Raw genomic sequence first — 22,343 nt, forward strand, 5'->3', positions numbered from 1 at the left:
TGCAAGTGCTCTTAAGATAATTTTTAAAAAAAATGTCAGCCGATATTATTACAAATCTCCCACATTTCATTGTTTTGGCCCTCAAACATCCTCCTACTGAGGCTTGGGAGTGGGGAAGACCTTCCACCCCTCACACAATTATGGTGGTTAGTGAGGCCCGATTCTCACATTCCTTTGTGATGGGGTTTCTTTTCCATCCGGTGACTTTAATATGACCATTTCACGTGTTGCATACTTCAGTCAAGCCTTCTCAGGGCAATTATTACATGATGGGAAATGAAAACAGAAGCTTCCACCACACAGCGAGGAACATCTCCGATAGGATCTCCCGACATTTCTCAGGAGACAGGCCATGCGCAGATGTCCGCTAGGACAACAGTAAAAACTGGTCAGCTGGATTTTTTTTAAAAAAAATCTAGTCTTGCATCTAATTCTGGAAACAGGCCAGAGAGTAACAAACAAAGAAAAGCCCCATCAACTCCAATTTCTAGTGCCTCAACAGGAAAGGAAACACACACAGCTTTAAAAAATAAATAAATCTGCAATTGCTACTTCTCAAAACTACAGCATGTGTTAAAAGTACAAACCCTTCCTTTTGCAAGGCATGTATTACTACTTGCCAAGACCCAAGCCTGTTATCCAACAGCGCAAACAGATTTATTCCTCTTCCCAAGGTGAAAGGAAAGGAGAGAGGCCTTAGAAGTACAAATGGTAGTTAAGTCAAACAATACCTCGATGAAGAGTTATTTGTTGTGCTCAAGCTGCAGACCTAGGAAAAGTTGTTCCTACGTCTGCAGTTCTGGGCACTTGTTCCCTCAGCAGGAGCGAGGCCAAACCGTGGGACTCCTTTTTTGTATAACACCTACTACTTATGGCAGCTCGTCTGCGTATCTGAACCATCTTGTTTAATATCTGGGCTTAGAGGTTCAGCAAAAGGCAACGCCTCTTAAATACAAGACTGCACTGAGTGATGGTTGAAAACAGAGAAGAAATAATTCTAACGAAAAGGTGTTTTCTGAATTAAGCCACCGGGCGGGGGAGAAACAGAATCTGCATACAAGATGTCACCATATGTATGAGTGAGGCCACACTATCCTCCACAAAGTGGAATTTGGCATGAAATAAAAATTTCTAATGTGTCAGTCCAGTGTTGCACTCCAGCTGTTTGTCTGCAGATTTTTCACCAAAACCCCAAGGCTCTTTTGGTACCCTTAAACACTGCTGTGGGTTTTTCAGGATGTTCAAAAAAGTCTGAACAGAATTCTGTGATTGAAAAGTCTTAAAGTTCTGTGGTGTATATAAATTATGGGCGTTAAGCTAATTTGCATAATTTCCTCTTATTCCGCACAATTCTTTGTTATTTCCAGCATTTTGCAGCAGAAATAAGCTACAATTATTGATTTGGAGGACAATTTAAAAAACAACGTATTTCTCCCTCTCTTGCTGTCCCCATCAGTGGCTTTTCTGCTTCCTTGCACTTTCATGGTGTTCCCACTGCCACAGCTACTGGTCAGTGGCAATGGGCATAGAACAAACTCTGCAAATTGCTTCCTTCTCTAAAATAAAAACAATGATAAAATCCAGCTCTCTCAAAACAAAAGAGAAAGAGAGAGAAGGAGCGAGAGAGGCCCTTTCTACACCTAGGATTTTTCCAGGGATCATTCCTGGATCACCCCTGTGCCTCCAAATGACCACAGGGGATCCCAGGATCAGGGAGGGATGATTCCTCCATTTCCCCGGGATAACTGAGACCTCAGTTATCCCGGTTTTATGTGCAGTCCCGGGATGATCCAAGGACCGCGGACAGTGTGGGTGCCCATCCTGGCTTCTTCCCTCTTCCCCGTGAGTAGCGGGGGTCATCAGAGGGAAAGAACTGGGACGGGGTAGTCTAGGGTCATCGGGGTGGGGGTGGGCAGCGGGGCTTTTGAAAAATGATTTTTTTACCTTAAATTTCACTGCAGCGTGAGTGTGCTCAAGGTCCTGCAACTTTTTTAAAAAATGGCCGCCTCCCCTCACGCGACATCCCTCCTCCCATCCCACTGGCCATTTGGACCCAGGGGACGATCCCGGAAGAAGGTAAGTCCGGCATCCCCTCCTCTCCCTCCACACCCGTATAGTATAGAAAGGGCCAGAGAGAGAGAGAGAGAGGCCTTAGCTAGACCTACCTGAAAGTCTGGGGGAGAGGAGGGGAGACCTCGCGTTGTGAATAATGCGAGATCTCGCCCCTGTTTACACGTAAGGTGCGATGACCTCAGGAAGAGAGGCATCGCACCCACCATTTTTTAATTTTTAAAGAGACAGGAGTGCAGGAGGTTTTTTTTGAAAAAATCATTTCCCCTGCTCCCCCCACCTTACCCCCGATGGGCGCAGTGCTTCTGAGGAGCGCTGCGCTCTGTGCGCGGAGCCAGGTAAATCCGCGGAAACGGGACACACGCTCCGCAGTCTCGGGCTCAGCCTGAGACCGCAGAAAAAGTGGGGTCAAAGGGTAGGGCTGTATCCCAGGGCAAGGGAGAGATGATCGCTAACTTATCCCAGGATCCCTGTGCATCATGTGGATGCACAGGGACGATCCCGGGTATCACCCCGGGATATAGCCTGGTCTAGCTAAGGCCAGAGAGAGAGAGAGAGAGAGAGAGAGAGAGAATGAACATGGTATTCTTAGATCTACTTTCTAAGACAAATTGGCTCCGCAGGAAATCAAGCAACTACACAGAAGTAGTGAGCTCTACGCATAAGGAGGGGTAAAACAAGTTGAGACCAAAGAGCATGCAGCAGAAACAAATCAAATTCATTGACTTGGAAGAAAATAAAAACAAAACAAAAAATTCACCCTCTTTTGCTGCGGTTCTCATCAATGACTTCCTGCTTCTTCACACTTTCACTGTGTTCCCACTACCACAGCCATGGGCATTGGCAATGAGCACAGTACAATCTCAATAAATGGCTTCGTTTGTTAGAAACAGCAATCAGAAACAACACCAAGAAGCCATTGTTCAGTGGTTTTAATGATTCTACCCAGCAACTCAGTGAAAACCTGGTTAAACTCTAAATCCTTAGAATTTTTCGAAGGTAAGCTGTCTATTTGAACTCAAAGACCCAACACCAAAAAAGGCTGTGTGCCCTGAAAAACAATAAAATATTGGAGAGCTGAGCTACGTGCTTAGCAAAATTCTGTACATGTTTGTTTGGACTGTGCTGCTATTGCACACACTTATCAGGATTCTAAGAATAACTCACCAAAACCCCTTGCAGGTGGTGGTGGGGAGGGACCTGGGACTTTACAGTAAGAAAGAGTCTTACCTAATGACCCAAAGACTAGGCAAGTTTCCTGCACAGACAGAGGTATTCCTCAGCAGGTCTAGGCAGCTCCTAGAAAGAGAAAATTCAAATTGACTAATCAATAGCCTGGGAGGACAACAGGTGATTTCAACAGTGCCTACTTAGGCCCTTTCTACACCTAAGCGTGTAGAGGGAGTGATCCCGGATTTACCTGCTTCCGGGATCATCCCAGGGGGTCCAGATGGCAGCACAACATCCTGGAATGGGAGAGGGGCTTCACGGCTGCCATTTTATTTTTATTTTTTTAAAAAAAGAGGAGCTGGAGTGCACTTGTGCTCCAGCGAAAACGAAGGTAAACCCCCCCCCCCCAGCAACTCCGATATCCCTGCATTCCTCCTGGCTCAGCTCCTTCCCTCTGCTACTTGTAGGGAGGAGGGAAAAAGCTGGGATGGGCGCCCACACCTCCTGTGGATTCGGGACGATCCTGAAACCGTGGGAAAAGCTGGGTTTTCCCAGGGATTATTTATCCTGGGGAAAACCCATGCTCGTCCCCACCCCACCCCAGGGAGTCCCTGCGCATCATTGACCAGGGCTGGTGTAGAAACGGACTTAAGAGTGCCAGTGTACACTTATGTTCATATGTGGTGGGCATGTAAATGTGTACAAAAATTCTGGCAATCGGTGTATAAAGAGATAAAAGAGATAACTGGAATAAGTTTAGAGTTATCCCCAAGCGTAGCACTGTTGTCCATATATGATGGGGTGAACTGAATACAACCTATCAAGGATTTGATTACGAACTTATTAACAGCAGCAAGATTAATAATAGCTAGGAAATGGAAGATACAAAGTGAATATCAGATTGAGGAATGGTATAAGGAAGTATGGGATATAGCTATCTATGATAAATTAACATGTAATATTAAAATAGAAAAAGGAAGGTGCAATTATAATGAATTTGAGATTATATGGAAACCGTTTTTGGAATTTGTTTTGTTAAGAGGGAAAGGATGTACACCTGTACAAGAAATATTACAATTTTGGGAAAAGGGATGAAGGTGTAGTTGGTCCCGGTGATGGGTGAACTGTTGTTTTATTTAATGTAATGTAACCAATAAAATAATAATGTTAAGAAGAGTGCCAGTGTGGTGTAGAGGGTCAGTGTGGTGGTGTAGTGGATAGAGTATTGGACTGGGACTCTGGAGTTCCCGGTTCTGGCTCCCACTTGGGCCATGAAGCTCACCGGGTGACGTTGGACCAGTCACTCTTAACCTAACCTACCTCACAGGGTTGTTGTGAGGATAAAATGGAAGAGGGGGAAGATTGTGTAAGCTGCCTTGAATTCCTTGCAAGAGGAAAAAAGGTGGGACAGAAATGTAATAATAATAAAATATAAACAAATAAACATAATGCTGAGTCAGCCAGGAATGTGTAGAGATGTACGTTTGGGGGTCTATCACAGTCTGGACATGGCCTTTGTTCAGAGGTTTTTCCAGAAAGAGGTGCAGGGTTGGATCTGTTACATACCTTTAGTGCAGAGGTGGGGAACGTACGGCACACCTGATGTTTGTTGTTGGACCACAACTCCCACCAGCTCTGCCAACATATCTAGTAGTGAGGGATGATAGGCGTTGCAGTCCGACAACATCTGGAGGGCCCCACATTCCCCATCTCTGCCCCATTGGAATGGCTGAGAAAACTGGGGGGGGGGGGAATGCACATAAAGAGCTAGGAGTCAAATAGACCCAGAAAAAAGTTGTTTGAATTTGTTAGTTACTCATCATGTGCCCAGAACTTTGTGTTTCTTGTGAGAAAGGAGCACAGCGGGTGGAAAAAACAATTATTTTGTCTTGGAATTAGGTGGTCGATAATAAGGATGTATGAGACATATTTAAGTTCATTTATGACTAAAATCTACCCCATTCCCAACTCCAAAACCCGAGTGCAAACTGCAGTGAAAGCTCATACATTCTTGAGCTTGCAGTACTGTTTGTAGAGGGAATGTGTACATTAGAAATGTACACATGAAAAATGTGTCCTTTTAAAAAAAAGTGTGCACAAATATGCTTTAATCAATGGAGGAAGTTGGCACTCAAGTATGCAGCCAAATACATACCCAAGTACTTTGCAATTTTAATCTGAAAAGAAAAGAAAAAGTTCGCAAATGGATATGGTCATGAGTTGGACTAGGTGAAACTTGGAAAACCTTGATATGCTCGGCTTTTGCTGATTTCCTCATTCCTAGTCAGTAAGTTTACTATCTCTCTTTAGTACAGGTTTACAAAACCTTTTTACAAATCTAAATGTCTAAAACATTTTCTTCCAGTTAGAATCCTCCGTGTGACCCAGCAAAACTGTTTTTTTTGTTTTTTGTTTTTTTTAAACCCATTTCTTGTTTTGCACAAAACTTGCCTATCCAGCTTGCCCGGGGGTGGGGGTGGGTTGTCACTCTTGCATTGGCAAATATTTGCATGCAACCTGCATCTTCACTTCAGCAAGTGGCCAGACTTAATGGCAACACTGCGTCAAGAACCTTCACATAACCACTTTTTGTTCTATTTGTAAATTATGTGTTAAAGAAATGAAGGACGGTGATTTTTCAATGTATAATGATGTAGCAATTTCTGAACAGAATTCCAAGTCTGAGATCATTGTTTATTGTAATAAAACTCTCAATTCTAGCTTGCCATCAATTCTGTATCTGGATTGACCTTTCTATGCCTCTGCTGTGTGTTCTATTCCAGCAAGATTCACACTGCAGTTCTCTCTACACTCAGCTGTCTTATGCCCAGAGCTGACATGGTCCACTGGATTAGGAAGTCCATTGGCTGATGGACATAACATTAACTGAATCTCTTCCTCATTTTCTTCAGAGTACAAAACCTGATTTGCCTAAAGGGACTGAGCAGAATTAGATCATGATTTACAGGCCAATCTCTGGGTGATTTGCTGTAGATCGACAAGGCTTTGTGAATCCTATTTTTTCAACAGTAACACCCCCCCCCCAAAAAGCTTCCCTCCCCCTAAATTGGGCTGCTGAAACAAAGACACTGTGAGAAAAATAAAACAGGACTTGAATTGAGCGAAAGGATTGCAAGCTCAGCTTGTGCTTCTTAAGACTGCAATTGTAAGCGCATTTATTATGACTTCTAAGTAAACATGCTGCATGTTTGTACTGAAAGCATGTGCCCCCTCTCTGTGAGACACATTTTGGCACATGACTCTTGGAGGTGGACCTTGGGATTCTAGTAAAAATAGAGTTCCTGCAAGCCTGAAGACTTCATAGAGTCTTAGAGTTAGAAGGTACCCTGGAGGTCATCTAGTCCTACCCCTTCTTCAATGCAGGATCCGTAATGCAGGATGCAACTACAACAACTCTGATAGATGGCTGTCCAGCCTCTGCTTAAATGCCCTCAGAGAAGGAGAATCCACCACCTCCACTGTTGAACAGCTCTTACTGGTAGGTTGTTTTTCTTAAAATTTAGCAGAAATCTGCTTCTCTGCAATTTCCACCACTGGTCCTGCCCTCTGAAACAACAGATAATGGATCTGCTTCTTCTACATGACAGCCCTTCAGATATTTATTTATTTGTGACATTTATATACCACTGAATATAATAAAATCTCTCAAAGTTCACAGTATTAAAATACAATATTAAAAATACAATATTAAAACTCAGCATTAAAAACACTTCCAACTACAGTAAAAAGTGTCAAGGAGCAGTAAAATGGAGTTGAACACCACTGGACTACAGTATGTACAGCACGTTTCGTGAGTGCTACATTTGTATTCTGCCCTTCTTCCAAGAGCTTAGAGTAGTGGTACACATGGCAATCTCTCCTACTCAAGTAGCTGCCAGGGCCAAGCTCAGAACTAGCCATTGTTTAGTTTAATTTAGCAGGTCTAGCAAGATGGTCACTGGTATTTTAGGAAGCCAAGGCTGTTTCTACACCTGCCTTTTTTCCAGGGATCGTCCTGAGATCATCCCTGTGCATGCAAATGACACACAGGGGATCCCGGGAGCAGGCAGGGACGATCCCTCCATTTTCCTGGGATAATCCTTAGGGGTAGAAAGGGCCCAAGTCTGCAGTTTTACCAATGCCACTACTATCTCTTCCGGGTGACAAGGTTTTCTTACTTAGCATTGCTTACTTTATTCCTTGGCATGCTCCATCCAGCCCACGTCCGAAGCCATTGCTGAATTCATGTTGTATGGCAAAGAGAGAGCTTCATGAATCATTAATCCCAGCTCCCAATTCATCATCCTTTGGGTAACCATTCATCATTGGAAACTACTGCCTTCCTTAAAAGATAATAAATGCTGTCTCTTCACAAGGTTAAAACTTTCCCAGGAAAACAGACTTTGATAAATACTCTTTTAAACTGGATGCAGACATTAGGAAGAGCCTTCTATTGGGTTAAGACCTAACCAAAATGAGCCTAAAATCGAATTTATAGTTAGATGCCTCCTCATTCCTACTGGGAAGATCTTGTGAACAGATGAGTTTTACTACTGTACATACCTTTAAATGCTTTCCCACAAACACTTTTGCAATCTTATGATGTATACCACTGTAATTTTTTTTAATTAGAAGAGTCCCAGATTAAACTGGGATACTATCTTCTTTGCAGCCACCTCAGACCATACACCTGAGACTTTCAACACTGGAGTGTGGGTGGCCAAGAGGGCAGAGTGATGGAGGTATAAATCCCAGTAGATTTAGGTGGCTCAGAAGGAAATAGATCCTGTAGTAGTCCTAGATATTACAGAAAGGCAAGCTAGCTGTGAGTCAAAGTTGGCATGGTTGTGGTGGACTTATTTGCTAGAAATGATGTGTCCCTGTAAAGTGGGGTGGGGAAGGATGGGGAAATTAAATTGTATTGTCAGGAGGTAGGTAGGTTACTGAACCATTATTCTGCCTACTTCCTCCCCTCATAACCACTTCTCACCTCTCCCCCACCCCCCGCCAGGCTCTCAGACAAGAAGTAACCTATGCTAGGAGGAAAATAACCGAGAAGTCTGTGCTTTGTCAGCTGCACTGGCTTCCAGTCTGTTTAAAGTGCTGGTTTTTTTACGTTTAAAGCCCTAAACAACTTAGACCGGGGGGGATCTACACTACGGCTTTAAAGCACTTTTAAAACGTTTTGAAAACTGTATATGCAGTGTGTCCTGGGCCCCAACAGTTGTCAAAACTGTTATAAAGCGCTTTAAAGCAGTAGTGTAGATCCTGCCCAGGTAACCTGAAAGAACATCTTCTCCCATATGTATCTTGCGGAACCTGAGGTTCTTTAGAAGCCCTGCTCGAAGTGCTCTGTAAAATGTAATGAGGCAGGTAACCACCAGGGAAAGGGTCTTTTTGGCAGTGGCACCTTGTTTATCGAGCAGTCTTCTGTAGTAAGTTTCATACTGGAAGAAATGGCGAGGAATCTGATGTTTAACAGATAGTGTCCTATATGCTGTTTGAATGCACAGAGACATGTTTGGCCTAACTGGCAGCTTTATAGTTAATTAGGAAAGGCTCTTACGCAGGCCAGTAATTTACAGCTTTACCTTGAAACTGCTTTTGTTAGCTGCATGATCTCATTGTGTGAGACAAGATAAGTTTTGCTTCCCGTGGGAAGGAAAGCCCCCCTTCTCCTGAATGGGGAAAAGTTGTGTGCCAGCTTGTGAGCTCTTGAACTAGAGAAAGACATCTATGCAATCTAGCAGACTGGTTTTGCTCTTTGGTCTCGCTCCAAGGGGGAAAACCACTACCAGTCTATAGAAGCCTGTTGGTCTGTGGGGTGGCGTATCATGTGCTGTGGGGATCCCAGCGCACAATCAACACAAGGACTGCTCTTGTCAACTGAAGGGACGTGTGAGCTTTCTTTGCGCATCCATTTATCACCTCTGTGTAATCAATAAACTGTTAATCTGACATATCTGTGACTTTGTCTCACTTTGGCAACCCATGAATCTGGTTTGACTGGGACCTGATAGGATCAGGATCCCCAGACTAAAACACCTTCCAAGAGAGATTCATCTGTAGCCATCTTTGTGGCTTTTTTAGTGTTAGTGAAGACCTTTCTGTCCAACTCAGGTCTTTTAAAGTTTGGGCCTCTGAATTGTAAAAATCTGGGTTTGTTGTTGTTGTAGTAGTAGTATTTATGCTCTTTTTGATTTTATGGTTTTTATGTCTTGTTTTTGTATTTAAACTGATTTCATACAAGCCACAAAAAGAACCTTATGTTACGGGGCAGCATCCAAATGTTGTAAACAACTAAATCAAACTTGGAAAGCACCTTGAGAACAACAGAGGGCAGAATGTTGCTGTTGCCCAAGTCATGACTCTGACTAAGTCCACAACTATTATAGCCAGGCCCAGAGTAACCAATGGCTTATTACAATCGATGGAGCTATGGTAGAACTCAGGAAGATAATGCTAGTGTTCTAACACTCCCCCCCCCCCCACCTCTCTCTGGCCTTGAGCAAACCAGCGCAAGGGATGCACCGTAACACATATAAGTAGGGGCCCGGTTCTAATCCTGATTGCTCCTGAATCTAGTTAGCCCATAAGCTTTAGGAACCATATCGAACTGGACAGGAGCATTTGCACTATACTTCAAACAAAAGCTGATCTAATTCTGGATGGTATCCGATGAGTGCAGAATACCTAAAGCAGCCTTTCCCAACCTGATACCCTCCAGATATGCTGAGCTACAACTCCCATTCTCCCCAGCCAGCGTGGCCACATCCTGAAAAAACGTCCTTATAATTTAGTAGGGAAAGTGTCACATATGTGAAAAAGCTCTCAATGTGTTTCAAATCAGTATGATTAAAAATAATGAGTTGGCTGAGAATGAGAAAATCGTGTATTTATATTCAATATTCTGATAGGTTCCTTGACAGTGAGATGTATTAAGCTACACAGTGATCTGCCAAGGAAAGGAGAGGAAAAGGAGAGACAACGGAGTCAGCACTGACAGTACATTGAAAATACAGGTCTGGAAGGACCAAAAAGCATTTTTTGGGCAGGTGATAATTTCAGTTGTTCTGCTATGCTTTTTTAATACCTTCCCCCTGCCCATGCAACCCCCCCTCCAATCAAATGGAAGTTAGGGTTTTCTTCTTTTTTTAAAAGCAGAAATGTGCAGATGTTGCCATCAGGTGTAGCCATGAAGATGTAATGCTATATTAAAGAGAAGAAAGAGAATAATTCATGCATGGGCGGACAAGGGAAGGGGAGAGAGGTCACAAGCCAGTGACCAGTTCCTAATTTCCTAAGCATGATTAGGAGACCGGAATGATACATCTGCATCAGGTCATTCAGAATGATGATTCAATACCCAGCTGTGTGTTTCCATGCTGCAGCTGAAAAATATACACACAACCCCTGGATGTAATGGACTTATGGGTTGCCCTTTCAGGGCTCATCTATACCAGGTAGGATATTCTACTATGAAAGCAGTATGAAAGCTGTATATAAAAGGCAGGAGCCACACTATTGCTTTATAGTGATATTGAAGTGCACTGCAGGATCTACACTACTGCCTTATAGTGGTAATGAAGTGCACTGACAACTGTTGGGGCCCATAACACATCTACACCAAGCAGGATATAAGACAATGAAAGTGTTATATGGTATGTGTCATGGGCCCCAGCAGTTTTCAGTGCACTTCAATACCACTATAAAGCAGTAGTGTGGCTCCTGCCTTTTATATACTGCTTTCATACCACTTTCATAGTGGAATATCTGCTTGGTGTAGATGAGCCCTCAGATGGCCATGAGTAATACTCCAGCTCTAAAGCACACAGCTAACATTTCTGTTCTCCTCCATTCCATGCTTTACAACTGCTTCAACATTCCTAATACATTAGAGCCACCCCACCCCACCCAAACTGTTTGGTGCCCTGAAAGAAAGAAAGAAAATAAATAATCTGAGCATGTCAGTTTTGCATTTTAAACCACGCTGAGACTGAATTTCAAAAGCACTGAGTGCACTGCTACTGCAGACAGCAGGAATGGTGTCTGTAAGTAAGTTGTGAAGTGGTTTTCAACTACCTACAAAATCACCCACCCACCCCAGATTAGTGGCACTTTTAACCATCCTGCCCCCACACACCTTCACCTCAATCCTGTAAGTATACCTTGGTTTTCATCTGTAAACTGGGAATAAATGACGGTGCTCAACCTCTCAGAGTTGCTTTGAAGATAAAAATCAATAACGTTTGCAAAACACCCGGCTGCTCATTTCTTTTATGTCAATGAAAGGCCCTGAGGAAGTTAATAAAATTGCTGTTGAGTGAAGAGATTGGCGTCGTTTTGTTTGGGAGCCTAAATACAAGATTTAAAATCCTAACGTTGGACAACTTTGACCTCTACTGTATATTACATAATGAGAATTCAGGACTTGTGAATATTGGAGTGGTCGAGTTAAGAGAGATATAGACAGGGAGAAAGCCAGGTTAAAATCTGAACTTAGACCCAAATCCACTTGGGTACTGTGTGGCATTGGCATCTATAGAACATGTGCAGCATGACATTTCTCTATTTGTGTTTTGAAAACAGATGTGGAAAAAGGAGCCAGATGAAAAGGTCAACTTCATAATGTTAGGTAGAACCTGATTCTGGTTGCCACCTAGCCAGGATTTTATTGGCTTGACAGAATTGTATCATTTTGGCCTATTTTAGGAATCAGAGGATTTAAAAGAGATGCTTGATCTGACCATGGTCACATGCATACCTTAGTTACATTCTGTTTGGACCACTATAGTTCAGTCTGCATGGGGTTGCTTTCGAAAACTGTTCAGAATGCTGTAGCCAGACTGGTGGCAACTCACTTGTTACAACAGCTTCATTGGCTCCTGGTCTGTTTCTAGGCAGAAATCAGCTGGTTATGACCTATAAAGCCCTACGTGGCTTGAGACTGCCTTCTCCCATATGAGCCTGCCCAGTTCCTGAGATATTCTGGAGAGACCCTTCTTTTGAAACCATCATCTTTAGAAGTGCGTTTGGTGGTGACCTGCAACAGGGTGTTTTCAGTGGCCACTCCAAGGCTAAGGAACTCCTTCCCAAGGGAGGTTAGGTTTGCTCCGTCTTTGATGTCCTTCCACTAGCAGGCAAAGACTGCTTTATTTAAGGATGGCTTTAATCTGTAAGTAGTTCTGGTGGCTTGGGGGGCTGTTTTTAAAAATAGTGTTTCTGTAATTGTTATGCTTTTATTGCATTTTAATCTATTGTTTTAATCGACTTTTAAATGGTTCTATAAGCTCCTTTGAGTGCCATTTTTGGGTAGAAATAAAATTAATTAAATAAATAAATAACAGCCATTCTGGTCAATCCATTCTTGCTGTCAGAGTAAAAACTTGAACTGTCATAGCAAAAGCATGTGGATCAAGGCATCACATGGGAAGCAATGGCTGTATTTGTAGTGTAATGCACATGGGTATGATACACAAGGGGTGTGTTGTGAATGCACTGTGCTGCCACATTTGGAAGGGAAATCCATATATTTTCTGTCCAGCAGCTGCTAGGCAGAGCAGACAATTCTAAGCTAGAAGGACTAATAGTCTGACCTTGTTCCCATGTATTCCTATGTTCACAAGTCTGTTGTCAACAGAGGCAGGCAGAATGCAGTGTGTGATTCTGGATCCAACAGCACCTACCTGCCTGTTGTCTGGACAGAGGAAAAAAGGCTGTTGTCAAAGATGTTTGGCATATGTGGCAGGAGGAGGGAGCATTTTAGTAAAAGAAAGGCAGCAACCACATGTTACATGCAAGTGCATCATGGCCATCTTAGAGCAGACCTGTGCAAACCATGATACTGTCAGAATCAGGCCTGCTCTCCCTGGTGTGCATCCCAAATCAGACTTGGAGGCTGAAGAAGATGACCAGGCAAGACAGGAAGTGGGGATGAAAATACTCCGAGACTTTCCAGGAGCAGGGTGGATTTGATTTAAATCACGATTTAAATCACTACTCAGAAAGACTCGATTTAATCATGTGACTCCCCCCCCCAAGTGCACTCTATTCATTGAATTTTTTGAAACTTTGCAGTTAAGAGGTAAGGGGTTGATTCTGTGTACATAGATCTGAAAAGGAACAATGGGATTGTGATCTCTGCAGACACAAATTCACAGTTTGAGAACTGTAAAACCAAGCATCTGTGATAATATCTTCTGGATAGAAAAACTGCCCAATAATCTTACAGAAACCTCTGGAAGATCATGACATTGTGAATGGATTAATGGTATTCATTTACCAAAAAATTTAAACATTGCATGAATATACAGCCTCATGCTACATAATTAAAAACTAATCCTTATTTCATGATGAATAACCTTTGGACTGTAATGTATCTTCAATAGAAAACTATATTCAAAAAGCATTTTATTAAAAAAAATATTGATTTAAATTAAAAAACCTGATTTAAATAAAAAAATCGATTTAAATTAAAAAATCCATTTTTTATTTTTTTTTAAAAAAATAATTGATTTTTATCTACCCTGTCCAGAAGTTAAGGAGGAATCTTCCCAGGAGCTTATCAGATAGGAGGCCCAGGCTCAGAGATCATACTCCCTGCCCTGGGGACACAGTCTTTGTCAGAGGGAGAGGGAGCACCAGAATTGATAGATCCCAGAGTCTGCCGCAGGATCAAGTGGGTGGAATTATAAGGAAGAGGGAGGCGGACCGCTGGACTAGCCACATGGCAGAGGTTACAGCTTGAAGAACCTCCCTGAAGGAGAGGTCCAGTAAAAGCCTATTGGGCAGGGCAGGAATCCATCCATTTAGTTAATAAGCAACTGCCTTGCTTTGTTAAGCTAATTAAGTTCTTAGCATTCACACTCTTTTCATTCTTTACTGAAAGCTTAGTGTGGATTGCACAACAGACCTCTTTATTGTTTCACATCTCGGTGGGAGGGGTTGGAATCATGACAGATACACTATGCAGACCATAGACCGGCCAGCCAGCTAGCTATGTATTGCGTGGCCTGTCAGATGCTTGGACTCTCCACCCTCACCCCAGTTTTTGCAGTCTCGAAAACATCAGCCTCTAGTAGTACGACATACAAAGCTGGAGAGTTGTATCCAGTACAGTGGGTTCCAACGCATGCACAAGGCTTGTGTGGTTAACTTTATACTTGTATTGTTGTGGTGTTGGTGTTGGTGTTGCTTCCCACTGCAAAACAACCGTCTCCAAGCGAATACATAATTAATAGCACAGAGGGGGAAACCAAGTCTATATAAAACATAAGAAGAACATAAGAAGAACATAAGAAGTGCCCTGATGCTGGATCAGACCGAGGGTCCATCTAGTCCACCACTCTATTCACACAGTGGCCAACCAGCCATCAACCAGGGATGAACAAGCAGGACAAGGTGCAACACAGCACCCTCCCACCCATGTTCCCCAGCAACTGGTGCACACAGGCTTATTGCCTCGAATACTGGAGATAGCACACAACCATCAGGGCTAGTAGCCATTGATAGCCTTTGCCTCCAGGAACTTATCCAACCCCTTTTAAAGCCATCCAGATTGGTGGCCATCACCACATCCTGTGGTAGTGAGTTCCATAACTTAACTACGCACTGTGTGAAGAAGTACTTCCTTTTATTTGTCCTGGATCTCCCACCAATCAGTTTCATGGGATGACCCTGGGTTCTAGTATTTCAGTGCAATAATGCGAATAACAATTAACGCCATGAATACATAAGCTAAAAGCAATACAATATGGGAAGTGTTTATCCACAATACACAAAAACTCCCTCATCTCCTCACAGCATAGAATGAACACCACAAAAGCAATCCACAACAGTCAGGCCATAACTGATGTCCAAATGCCTGGAAAAATAAGTGTCATATTTTCAGCACCAGGTAGGCTTCCATAAACATGGGGCTACCACAGAAAAGACCCATTCCTGAACTGTCACCTCCATCGAGGTTCTCTCAGAGCAAGCCCTCGGAAACTGACCTCAGGGACTGGGTAGGTTCATACTGGGCAGTCCTTGATGTACCTGGGTTCCCAAGTTATGTAGGGCTTTATAGGTTAAAGCCAGCACTTCGAATTTCTGTGTTTAGAAGAAGAAAGGAAGGGGGCATATCTTCAGTCCGTCTCTTCATCCATTTATACAAAATATAGGGAAGTGTAACAATGGATGAAAATTATGGGTATTGTGGGCAGGAGAGAAGGGTTTTAAGAATACGGTCTACCAAAGTCCTACAGAACTGATTAAATGAAAAAGAAAAGTTGCCCCTTAGAAGTGGAGACAGAGAGAAACAAAAACATCTGCATTACAAAGCACTTTTTGAGTTTAAAAGAGTACCCTACCCCCACCACAACCCAACCCTGTAAGAAAGGTGAGCTTTGTTCTCCCCATAAAAAGAGAGAATTGCTGCTTCTTGTCCAAGCCTAAATCTACCTGGCAAGTTCATATCTAGAAGTTGGATTTATACTGGAGATTTCTCAGATCAAATTATTCGCTATTATACTACATTGATCCTCTTCTTCAGTATCCATCGTGAAGGACGAAGAGTTTAAACTGTCCTTTTCTCCTCACCCACCCCATCTCTCTCACACAGTCACGTACATCTCTGTACTTATCAACTAAGATGCCTGCTCAATTTAAAACTCATTTTTAATTCTTCTGCTCATCTGCGCTCGACAACCTACTCAATGTAAAGCAAGACTAAAAGGAGGTTGCTGAATGGAAAACGGATGGCAGTACCTCACAGTCCCTTGATTTACATAATGCTAGCTATTCACTATTCACCCCCCACACAAAAAGTCTATATCCACTTTTTAAATTTGGGACCAGTAATTTAAAGGGAAGACAGGTTTTCTATCCATAACTAGACAATATTCCACTCTGAACACTTCAGAAACAAAAGGCCAAGAAATATTACTCAACCTGGCTCATTCAGAGCTGTTCTGTTGCATGCTACAGGAATACCTGAGGCAGCCTCCCCTAAACCTGGTGCCTCCCTAATACGTGAGACTACAATTCCCATTACCCCCAACTGTGGAACAAAAATGGGTAATACTGTTTGGAATAGTGAGGGAGGAAAAATAAGAGAAACAAGTGCATGTAAGTTTTTTGTTTACAGTCACTGAGTAAAAACCCTAAACAATACTTCTCTGTTATATAAGTGTCCCATTTTACAAAATTTTGGACCACCATGTTCTTTCCTGGCCTCTTTACACACATTCAGGTGGCAGAATGTAACTCCTGGTGAGTTCATACAAGTCTTTTACATAACTGGCCATCAACCTTCTCAGTGGCATCACAAGGACACTTGTTATTTTAGGAAAACAGGGTGGGAAAGAAGGTGAAAGGATGTGAATGAGAATATATCCCAAAATGTATAGCAGTTCTACACTAGTTGAACTATCACGGCTTCCCTAAAAAAAATCCTGAGAATTGCAGTTTAGTGCAGGTGATGAGGGCCAAACTAAACATTCTTCTAATTATACATAATGAGCATCATCAGACAAGGAAAAATGGTGTTTCCTTGCTGTCGCTTCCCCCCGCTTCTGTCCCACAATACTTCCTTTAACTTCACACAGAGGAAGAAAGAAAGAGGAAGTAAACAGTGACCACATGGCCCATTCAGTGGCTGTTTTTATCACACTGCTTTTCCTGCACACAGCAGGAAATGGCAACACATTTTGTTTTAAAAAATAATTAGATTTAAAGGGGTCTATTTTGTGACAGAAAGAAGGCAATGGGAGGCTGATGGCGGTGTCAAAAGGACCCGCAAACATCTGTAAGTGGGGAGTAATGAGCATATGATAAAACACTTGTCTGATGACGCTCAATGAAGCTATGCATGACATTTCTTTAGTCCAGTGTAAGCACACACAGCTCGATTCTGATCAAAACCCTGGCTGTCCAAGAAAGGGATTAAATCTTTCCCCACCTATTTTTGTCTTGAGATTCCACCTCCCTGTGTGTGTGTATGTGTGTGTGCGTGTGGTGTTAAAAATACCATCCATCGTGTCTGTGTAATTTTGGGACAACAGGTGACAGGAAGGTTTAATCCACCCACCCTGCGAGCTCCGTAAACCTGGTCTGAATCAGGGCCATGCAAACGAACATTGCAGCAAATAAACTTATCATAGCTTCGCTATGTGAACAGAAGAACGTTTCATTTGACTCTAAGAATTCTGTTGACAGGTATCCTCCCCAACTGCTCTGAACTACACTTGCCTAGGAATAAGAAATAGCTAGAAAAGGTATGAAGGCGGAGTCATCTATACTTGTGGAGGCTCCTTCCTTCATATAATCAGGTACCCCAGTTGTTTAGGGCTACCATTCAATTCTGCTAATTGTCTGGGACTGAAAAACAGGGAGTTGTCAAGTACCTGGCCAGCCGCAACCTGTGTGTGGAAGACTGCTTTTGGCTTAGTGGCTCATAGGTTGTACAGACCTGTGCTACGGGGAAAACACAGTTCTTAAAAATAATCTCTCTCTCTCTCTCTCTTTCCTTCTCCAAAATAGGATGCTGCTCCTTTACAAACACTCAATATTTCCACCAGCCACTGAATGGGTATGCACAGACGTCATCCATCACTGCTTCCATGGAAAACACAAACTCAGTTTTTCCAATTAATATTCCATCTATTAAAAATACAGTATGGGAAGGCATTAATAGCATGATATTCTGGGCCTATCTATCAGAAATTTGTTTTCTGCCAACACGAAATTCATAAGATGTCTAGAATATGATGGATGGACAAACTGCTGATGCATAATCTTAAACATTTCTGCCTCACTAAGTGACCTTACTGGAAACAAATCAAATATGGATGTTGGGGACGATTCAACTTGAAATTGTTTGTTTGCATTTTAGTGTGGGTGCTAAGAGTTGAGAGATATCTTCCCTCACAGCTAGGCGTCAACAGTATGACATGACTACCAAAATCTAACAATTATCTCTGCCCTTTGTAACTTGAGACAATATGGTGCAATCTAGATAAAAATAAGTGTGCGCAGGTAACACTGAGATCAGCAGAATATTCATCTTCAAATCCTCATTTAGCTGCAAATAAACTTCATCTCAATTACCCATTCAACAGCCCTGCAAGGTAGGTATCCCCATACTGCCAAAGGGAAATTGAGGCAGATCTGGATCAGGACGTTCCACTTTAAAATTTATTCATACGCCTAGCCCTCACAAAAAGGAAATGAAGTGATTTTTCAAGTACTTTAAATGTGTGTCTAGCAGCTTCATTTTTTTATTTTTACTGTAGAGTAGGCATAAGGCCCCCCAATCCAGACTGGGTTCCTACTGTGGGGAATAGGAGGGGCATTTTAAAGATCCGGAATGGGCCCCCAGCACAATTTCTAAAGTAAAATGGAAAGCAAGAAGACAGTTACTAAACACGTGTTTAAAGTAATGTCTGTTTTGGCCCTAAATTATGTGGGGAACCTACACAGATTGATATTGCTCCTTGCAATATCATCCTTTCCCCTCAAATCATGGAGTGTGATGCATGCTTGTCCTAATTCCCCCCCCCCAATGTATTCTTTAAATCAGTGTTGGGAAAACCTCAGGTCTCTGGGGGTCTCTAGATGGCCGTGCTCCTTTCTCTTGGTCAGACCCCCTTTCTCTCAATCAGCAATAATCTGGTGGTTCCCTTGCTTTTGCAGTTTTGAATACAAGGATATGATGGGAGGAGGCACCACTGATCGAGCAGAAGACAGCAAGGCAGAAGCAGCTGATGGGGCAGGAAAAGCGGTAGCAACCGGTGGACAAGGCTTAGGGAGGGATCTGTGTGCATCTTCTAGGAATTTCAGCCTCTCTCATTATAGACTGAGCACTCCTCCCCTGAAATGGAGGTTCCAAAGGTTAAGGATCAGCAAGCCTGAGGAGAAATCAGAGCAGAAAACCAGCAGGTAATACTGGCATTGCAGCTGGTTTCTCAACTCGGCCTGCTACATACAGGAAAGCAATCAAAACTTTCAACACTTGTGGTGGTTGCGTTACATCCTTTTCTCTTACCGCATGCAAGCACAAGGTTAACAGCATAGGAGTTCCCATGCTATACGGAGCTAACAGACTCTTAATTATATACAGTCTTAATCTGACAAAGAGTCCTAGGCAAGACTCAGCTGAAAAAACAAATCTCCACCTGAACAAAATTTGTATACCAATGGGTTCAACAAGCATGCTGGAGAATCTCTGCACCACTCTCCTCCATGGCAGTTTACCATGCGCTATATTGAAGCTTTAACACTAATCTTCCATTAAGGGGACTAAGGCCTAATCTACACCAAGCAGGATACAGTACTACGAAAGCGGTATGAAAGCAGTATATGGTATGTGTCAACGGGCCCCAACAGTTGTCAGTGCACTTCAATAGAGCAGTAGTGTGGCTCCTGCCTTTTATATATCACTTTCATACCACTTTCATAGTGTAATATCCTGCTTTGTGTAGATTAGGCCTAAGAGTATTTATACCCTGCTCAGGGTTTTGGAGCGGTGAACAAATAGAATAAAAGAATAAAAACAATAAAAACACAATTAAAATTACACTTTAAAGAACAAGGTTCAGATAAAACTGTAGTCGATCATTCAGGGAAAGCTTCCTGGAACAACAATGTTTTCAGGAGGTGCCGAAACCTGCCTGACCTCCAAAATTAGGGAATTCTATAGGAAGGGGGCCACCACACTGAAGGCTCTTCTCCTGGTGGACTCCAATCAGACCATAGCTCCATGTGGAACCACCAGGAACATGCCCTCAGATTACCAGGCTGGTTGGCAAGGGAGAAAGGCACTCTCTCAGTTATCCTGGTCCCAAGTTGTTTAGGGCTTTGTACACTAGTACTAGAACCTTAAACCTGGCCCAGTATTGAATAGGCCTCAAGGTATTTACAATTAGTAGAGGGGGTTGAATGTTTGCATGTTGATTGGATGGTTGAGGGGGAGTGCAGATCGGCTGAGTATGAGTGGGAGGAGCTAGAGAAATGTATCTATCTATAGTTTAGTGAGAGGCGGGGGTGAGATGAGTCAGTAGAGTGTGAGAGTTTGAGTGTTATGAGATGGTCTGTGAAAAGAGTGAGAGATTGGGGCCGTTGCTAGATGAGGGTTTAGCCCGGTGCGAGGCCCAGGCTCCCTGCTGTGCGTGCAGATGACGCACAGGGGATCCCGGGGTCAGGCTGGGCTAAACCCTCCCTTGATCCACTCCCTGAGGCCGGAACCGCGGGCGTGTGGACCGTTCCGCTGCTTTTCCTGGCTACCGCACTTATGTGCGAGCAGCCGGGAAAAGCAGTGGATGGGCCACAGCGCTCTTGCCCCCCATCCCCCCACCTCCCCTGGCCTTCGATCCCCCCTCCCCCCAATGTCCCCACCTGCTATTTGCCACCGATGTCCCCAGCCGCTGTGTGCCGCCACCGCCGCCGATGAGGACGATGTCCCCAGCCGGCGTTTCCTGCTGTCGTCATGTCCCCTGGCCTGCAGGCATCACAGGCCGGGGGACAGACAGCAGGAAACGCCAGCTGGGGACATCATCCTCATTGGCGGTGGCGGCACACAGTGGCTGGGGACATCGGCGGCATATAGCAGGTGGGGACATGGGGGGGAGAGGGGGGATCAAAGGCCAGGGGAGGTGGGGGGGCTTTTTTAATATATATATATATATATATATATATATATATACTTACCTGGCCGTTGGTGCGCTCCTGCGCACGTGGCCGCTTTAAGGTGGGGGGGAAATGGAGGACGCGACGGGGCTTCCCTCGGCCCCGTCACGCCTCAGGTGTAGACGGGGCCGACAGGCCGCGCTACTTCTAGCGCGGCCTGGCCCCTCCTCACCGCCGGATTCGGCGGTAGGTCTAGCAAGGCCCACAGTGTGTAGGTTAGAATTCTGTGAGGTAGAGAGAAGTAGAAGATTTTAGGACTATATAGTGAAACCTAGTAATAAAGAAGTGACTGAAACCAATACACTTTTAACCTTGTAACCATACGCATTTGAACTGAGGAAACCATTAAGCTTATACATGCATTTACTTGAGTTAATAAATTCCAATTATATTTACAAACAACTGGTGTGGTCTGTGGAGGTGTCTGAGGAGAAAGCAAATGGTGGCAGCGGAATGGGAAACTGAGGGCTAGGTTGTTGTGCTGTGGAGCTGTGGGGCCTAAAGAATAAAGGCGAGACAGGAGCAGCAGCAGTAGACCTAAACCCTCAAACACGTCATTAGCACAGTCCTGTCGTGTGCTTGTGGATGTCTCAGTTGCCGTGTATGGAAGAATTAAAAGCAGGAATGTTTCCATATGCTTTAATCACTGAATTTGGAAAAAGAGAGGAAGGAACACCCCTTGACTTTCAATTCAGCCCAAACCATTTATATCAGCAGTGTTGAACCTCTGGTCCGTGGGCCAAATCTGGTCCACTTCAGATCCAAATCTGGTTTGCTGGGATTCCACAGATGGCCCTACCTCTTCCCCCTAACTATCATTTGGTGGTTTCCCACCTTTTGTGCAGTTTCCCCCATTTTACAAGCTTGAAATGTATCTCCTAAGACTTAGGTTTAATCTACACCAAGCACGATATAGCGCTATGAAAGCAGGTGGCATATAAAAGGCAGGAGCCACACTACTGCTATATAGCGGTATTGAACGGCACTAACAACTGTTGGGGCCCATTGACACATACCATATACTGCTTTCATATCTCTATATCCTGCTTGGTGTGGCTCTTGCCTTTTATATACCACTTTCATAGTGCAATATCCTGCTTGGTGTAGATTAGGCCTTAGTTACTGACAGTAAGAGCTTTAAGCTAAAATATGCTGGTGTTTTTGGAATTCTGGCCCCACCCATTTCACCTTTTTTTAAAAAAATAATAATAAATTATTGCATTGATTTCTTGACTTTTTTCCTCCAAGGAACCCAAGGCGGCAAACATAATCCTCTTCCTCTCCATTTAATCCTCACAATGACAACCCTGTGAGTTAGGTTGGGCTGAGAGTCTGTGACTGGCCCAAAGTCACCCAGTGAGCTTCCACGGCCGAGTGAGGACTAGGACCCGGATCTCCCGACTCCCAGACCAACACTGTAAATGAGGTCCCTGAGATCG

The 22,343-nt window shown here is 43.5% G+C and overlaps 1 protein-coding gene across 5 annotated transcripts in view; it reads right to left on the reverse strand.

Moving 5' to 3' along the window:
* Nucleotides 1–22,343, reverse strand: part of GPRIN3 (GPRIN family member 3) — a 60,619-nt gene that overhangs the window by 11,635 nt on the left and 26,641 nt on the right. The window contains exons 2-3 of one of the 5 annotated variants that reach the window (XM_063136235.1): nucleotides 20,926–21,128; nucleotides 3,301–3,369 (exon numbers count right to left, since the gene is read on the reverse strand). The exons of 2 other annotated variants lie outside the window; for them this stretch is intronic. The gene's annotated coding sequence lies outside the window, so the exon portion shown is untranslated. Of the gene's footprint in view, nucleotides 1–3,300; nucleotides 3,370–7,432; nucleotides 7,512–20,925; nucleotides 21,323–22,343 lie in introns of those variants that run through there. 2 more of the 5 variants (XM_063136237.1, XM_063136238.1) reach the window with 2 other exon arrangements.

This window comes from Elgaria multicarinata, chromosome 10, assembly GCF_023053635.1.
Source record: "Elgaria multicarinata webbii isolate HBS135686 ecotype San Diego chromosome 10, rElgMul1.1.pri, whole genome shotgun sequence".
Taxonomy (NCBI): Eukaryota; Metazoa; Chordata; class Lepidosauria; order Squamata; family Anguidae; genus Elgaria; species Elgaria multicarinata.